The sequence below is a fragment of the Psittacula echo genome (assembly GCF_963264785.1).
Source record: "Psittacula echo genome assembly, chromosome: 3".
Lineage (NCBI taxonomy): Eukaryota > Metazoa > Chordata > Aves > Psittaciformes > Psittacidae > Psittacula > Psittacula echo.
Genome location: NC_137736.1, coordinates 100,398,396 through 100,404,564, shown reverse-complemented (window position 1 = coordinate 100,404,564; position 6,169 = coordinate 100,398,396).

Below are 6,169 nucleotides of genomic sequence, written 5' to 3'. Positions count from 1 at the left end.
GCTTTTCTTGTTATCACTTACCACAATTACTCTACATTAAACATATGGTTCTGTTTCCCATGAGTTAAGGCTACAGGTAGGGATTTTGGTCCTCATGTTTGGAGAACTCATATCTTCAGTTCTGTTGAACAGATACCATGTCAAGTGTAGATTGCTATCCTCCAGCAGAGGATAAATGCATTGACAGGTGGCAAAAGGCACATTTTATGAGTGAGAAAATGAAATAAACAAATGAAAACACACAATGTTTTCTTCTGTTGTCAGTGGAGCAGTGCATTTTCTTGCGGCTGTGTGCAATGGGAGTATTAGCTCTGATCTGCAGAAGTGCAAATTAAACTGCTGATTTAGATTACCGTATTTCATTATAGTAACTTTACAGACTTTGACTTTTTTTACTGTATGTAAAACCTTATGATTTATTAGCTTTTTTTGTCAACTGTATTTTAGAAGTGAGAGGTTTATTCCTGCTATTACATTAAAGGAGGCATTTTGCTGCTAGGAGAGTTCAGCATTTTATTCAGCTGTGATAACTTTCCCTTCTACTCTAGCATGAAACACAGGACAGAAATGTTCAGTAGTTTTATTATGCCCTTGTGTGGGGAGTGAATCCCCACTTCATTTTTCAGGGATTCCCAAAGGATTTTACAAACTCTACATGTTTGCCCAGCACACTCTGTAGTGGCATAAACAAAGAATACATGGATCTCAACGGGGACTTTGGCTTTTATACTTTTAGCAATTCCACTTTCTCTTATCACAAGTTTCATGAGCACTGGAATTTTCTGGTCAATATTCTGGGCTTATGGATAAATTTTGCTCACATTAATTAGGGCAGTTTGTTACTTTAGTGGGTAAGCAAGGAAACAGAGGACTTGGTTTAAATAAATGTATTTATTTTTTCAAGGAAAATTTTCTTTACACAGAAGCACGCACAGATTCACCCCTGAATTACCAGTGGGAGACAATCTCTGATGAATGGCATTCAATAAAAAAGAAATAAAGCTTTTTTCTTTTTTTTTTTTTTTTTCCTGTAAGAAACCAGCAAACAATCTTAAGGAAATAAAGAGTTTCATTAGTAACTTTTCGTGCACCAGTGTTATGTTTTAGCCTGGCTTCCTGTAGAAACACCCTGTGGGCACAGTTTGGATTTCACACTGTTCAGTGTTTGCTGCCATCCCACATTCTGCATTTGATGCCTTCCCTATGAGCTACTGCTACCTCTTCCCATGGAGCTGAAGGCTCTTGGAACAGCCAAGCCACTGGTGTGGAAGGCTGGACTTGTTTTCTGATCCATTGCTTTCAGTGCTCAGTGATGTTTCTCACCATTTTATCAAAAAGATCTAACAGTATCTGGTGGCATTCTCACAGTGCCATGCCCTGCAGTGCATCTCCTTGAGCCACAGAGCCCACTCTGAAGCCTCACGTTGTGTGTGAAAGATATGACCTAAAGAATCAAACCAGAAAAGCAAAGACTTTGACTGTGATATGGTTTATACGTTAAAACCTTAGTTTGGACTGAGCAAGGATTGAACAGGCAGCACTGTAGGTGCAGTACAAGCTTCTCTGCTGCCTCTGGTGCTACCCGTGCTCAGAATAGGAGCATCCAGGGGATGCAGCAGCAGGGATGAGTTAGTATTTCACCTCTGTCACTCTGCTAGGCTATAGAAAACAGGCAGTCACATAACCACGTGGTCAGTGCTTTTTCTAGTGCAGATGACCATGCAGCAGGGAAAAGCGTGGAGAGTACAAAAACCAGCATGTGCTTGTGTTTGTGCACATGCACATACATTTTGCTTACCCAGTGGCATGCAGTAAGTCATTGAACACCATCACCTTCCTTCCCTTGGCTGACCCCAGTGTGGATGCCCTTTCTTTAATGCAAGACCTTTAGCACTGGGAATGATACTGGCACTGAACTGTGCAAACCTGACAGTTGAAGGCAGAGCTGTTCCTCCTGAGCTGGATCAGGCACTTTGTCAGCTCCCTGCCAATGACTAATGCAGCAAGTAACCTTTTCTTTCTGTGTGGGGCCTTTCCAAAAGGATTCAAAATGCACATCAATCTTTATTAATGCTGTCCCTCCTCTGGCAGAAGAGCTCTCCCACTTCTCAAACCCACTTCACCTGCTTCAGAGCAAGGGCTTTCCAAAAATTGATGCCACACCTATAATTAGACCTAAGGTACCAAATTGTCACCTGCTGGCGGGTTGGTGACCTAGCAAGTAACCACTTAACAGATCTCTGCCAGGGTGACATAAGACATATACACTTGACAACAATTAACGTCACATATGTGGCACTTTGCAAAGAGCTCTATCAACTGCATGGATAGGAAGGGGGGGAAATTGCATGAAGAATGAACCAAGTACTTTGCACTCAGCACTGATTTCTGAATAAATGAATTATTTTTGTTTCCAAAATAAAAGACTTTGAAAAAGAAATTTCTATTTTCCTTCCTCTGGTACAGTCACAAATGTGTGGGGTCCTTTGCTTCCCCCTGCTGACACCCTGCAACGGCACAGGGTGGGCTGTGGCTCCAGCCAACCGTGGGAGTGGGGAAACTAATGAGGACGGGCTTTGTCGGCAAGAGCTCCTTCATCCCACAGCTCCCCCGGTGCTGCTGCCGAGAGGTGTGCGAGCGGGCGGACAGGAGCAATAAAAGCAGCTGAGTCCCCCCTGCACCTCAAGCACAGCTCTGGGGTCCCACCGGAGCGGACGCACCCAGACGTCTCTCTCTGAAGGCTGGATTTTGTGGTTCCTCTGCCTAGTCTCCCAGACACACAGGTGAACGGATTTGGCACCCCTGGCACTCTCAGGTAAGAGGGATTTGCTGGGAAGTGGACATAGTGCTGGGATAAAAACCAGAGTGGGGCTTTGTGGTTTGTTAGGAAATCATCTCTGGAAGAGGACTTTGAATATTTCAGAAAGATAAAAAGAAACCATTCCTTCTAGCAGTCTTTGGAGAAGGCACCTTGCTCCAGAGGGGCTTGCTGGCCCACGCACACCTACTGTCTCCTAGCACAACCCACTGGCAGTCGGGAGCCGTTGAGTGGGAACCAGGATCTTAGGAAGCCCCAGCAACTCTGCCTGCTGTGTTCACCAGTGCAGAGTGGGGCACCTGAAGCTGGGAGAGGGCAGAGCTCAGTTTGAGAATATTGAACACTGTAGGACAAGTGTGGAGGTGACTCTTGTTTGGGCTGACCTATGGTGGGGCTAGTGTGAAGCTCCCTTTCGGGTTTGCTGTGGGGCAGGGATACGACAGTTGGTTACTGCTCCTCTTCTTTTGAATTTTGTTACCTAAATATTTAGAGTGAGAATAATGATCAGAAAAACAGTTCACAGCTAAAACTGGCTGAAATAACAAAGGAATCAGGATGGAGGCTCTGTGTTAGAACTTAGCACTGCTGCTTGTTCTGAGTCACAACAGAGGCAGCAGTGTGGGGGACAGCATGAGTGCCAGGCGGGGAGCAGCCAGCGCTCTGGGGCAGACCTGGGCACCGGCCAGCAGTGGAGAGGGCACTGAGTGGGGAAGTGCTGGATAGGCTGGGGGAGGCACAGGGGTGCTGTGGCTCTGCTGTGGCTGATTGCAATCTGCCACCCCAAAAAACGGCAGTGTGGAGAGGTCCAGCCCCCTGCAAGGGGCTCAGAAACTTGTCCCCACCTGCTGACCCCTGTAGCACAAGAGTGGGTCCCTTCACCTCAGGCAAATGACCCCAGAGGACTAATGGGGGAGGTACAAAAGCTGGCTTTGGTCTTAATTTTTTTTCCTAGTTGTGGCTGAGTTTTCTACTTTGCCTGTGACTTTCCCAACTCATCAGCAAGCCGGCAGCAGGCACTGGGCAGCGGGACCTCTGCCCTCCCTTTGCATGCTACCAGCCTTCATGCTACACTGCTTGCGGTTTCCTGTGAGTTTCAGTGATTGTTTCTCTATTTTAGCTGGGGAACAAAGCTGTTCCCCAGCCACCTGGCTGTTGAACTGCACTTTAAACTCTCATCACCCAGGAAAAGACTCATCTTTAACACCACCAGCAGCTTCTGCAGAACGTCTGAAGGACTGGGGAAGGGGCAACGCCAATTTACCCAGCAAACATAACTTCTCTGAGGGATTTTTCAGTCCTGTAGGAGTCAAAGCCAATGTCTGAGGAGGACTGAAACCATCACCTGGTAGTTATGTGTGATGTGTCCTTGTGTGAACACGTTTTGTGCAGCCATCAGGAATGTGCTTTATTCATCCCACATGTTAAAACTCACGGTTCTGATTCACAGTAATTTCTGGGCTCCATCACTAGATGGTGACATGCTCCCAGATACAGAGTCCTCCATGGTTTGTCTTTTTCCTTTCATACAAAATAAGAGTAAATTTAGACTAAACGTATGTTTTACCCTCTGTTCACAGAAATGCAGCATTCCCAGCCACACGCAATTCTGCTCAGCACAATTTGGTAGTCAACCAATTTTTAATATGGCACTGGTTTTGTTAACACAGTTTCTGTAAGAGTTACTGCTACAAAAGTAATTCTAGTCATGAACATTTATGTAAAGAAATATTACTGCTGTCTGCATAATCTGGAATATATTTGTGAGCAGTCAATGGTATGCTCAAAATGAATGCCTTTTTGTGTTCTTTGTAGGAACAACTCTGCACCAAAAGTTTTAAAGTTGAAAATTAATGTGTCATTAGCTTGTGGAAACTGCCACAGTTCCTTCTTCCTTCCTGTTTTCTTTGAGCATGCAACAGTGCTTGTCTCCTTCCTTAAAATATTTGTCAATACTTGCAGCCCAAAAGCACAGTATTTGCTCTTCTAAAGAAGGCTAGGTGACCAGGATGAGGAGTATGCACTCCTCAGCGGTCAGGCACTCACATATAATCTCCATTCCAGTCCATCGTTCACTACTGATTGAGATGTCCACTGGGATTTACAAGGCTTATTATGGCAGTAACACCCATTAAATGAGGCTTGTGGCACAGTATGAAGATGAGGGCTGGAGAAGGAGAGCTAGAATTCATGAGATGCCTGATGTGATGATGCGCACTAGAAACCTGGATACGTATATATTGGTGCCTGGCTGCCACATGCAAATATCTCAGCATGGGTTACTGACCTGGTGGGGTGCCTGCAAAAGCTTCAGTTCCTGCTACTTGCTTGGCTGCTTATCAAAAGGTAAAGCCATACTTGCCTCTGCTGGGAAACAGAAACTGCAATGCCAGTGTGCGAGGAGCAAACCCAATCCATTCCTCCTGGCGGCATACGGTCCTGTGCTGCTGCAACTCATAGGTCTCTGGGTTTGCAGGAGAAAGCAGACTCCCAGGAGACACTCAGCTCTGCTCAACCATGTCTGGTAGGGCTTGGACAGGATTCAGAGGGGTGTTTGGCCATATATAGGCTGAGTGGGACAAGTCTGTCCTTATCTTCAACATAGGTCTGGGGGCCTGTGATCCCTAGTAGGCTCTGGGCCAGGCTGGGCTCAGCATTGGATGACAAGAAATCCCACTGGGGTGGGCTTCATGTCAGCTTAGAACAGAATAAGGCTAAGCTTAAAATATTGCTCTTTCATCATCAGGAAATTTAAAAAGGATAATTTGAGGTATGTGCAGAAATGCAGTTTCCCCTGTCCCATCCTCTGCACACACCTTCATCTATCACAGTTGCTGTTCGTGGTAGACCTGTGGTGACCCTGGCCAGAGGCTGAGGACTGGAGTGTGTGTGTGAGCTTTCCATGCTCCCATTGACACTGGATGCTACTGAGCTGTCTGGCGCTGTCAGACGCCCAGGCCTTGAATGCCTAGCTGCTTGCTCACCCCTCACCCCACCTTGTAAAAGTTCTGCTTTACAAAGAGCTACTTGCTAGTCCAGCTGCTTTTTTATCAAAGGCATCTTGTTCTGGGCTCCCTGTGGTCTGCAGGTTTTCTTCTATATTCCTTTTCAGCATCCTCCTTGATCTTAAAAGTATTTTCATACTCTGTCCTCCCCTTTTTTTGAAATCATTTTTGCTCACTAAATATTTTTTTGCTGAGGTTTGTGTAATGAACCTTATCTGCTACACAGGATTTTCTCATAACAGTTAAATACACTTTGTCCTGCCCTAACCCCAATTAAAATCAAGATAGAACCTTTTACAGTTTTCAGAAAGCCCACATGAATACTTCTTCCCCAGCTTTCCTGTTACCT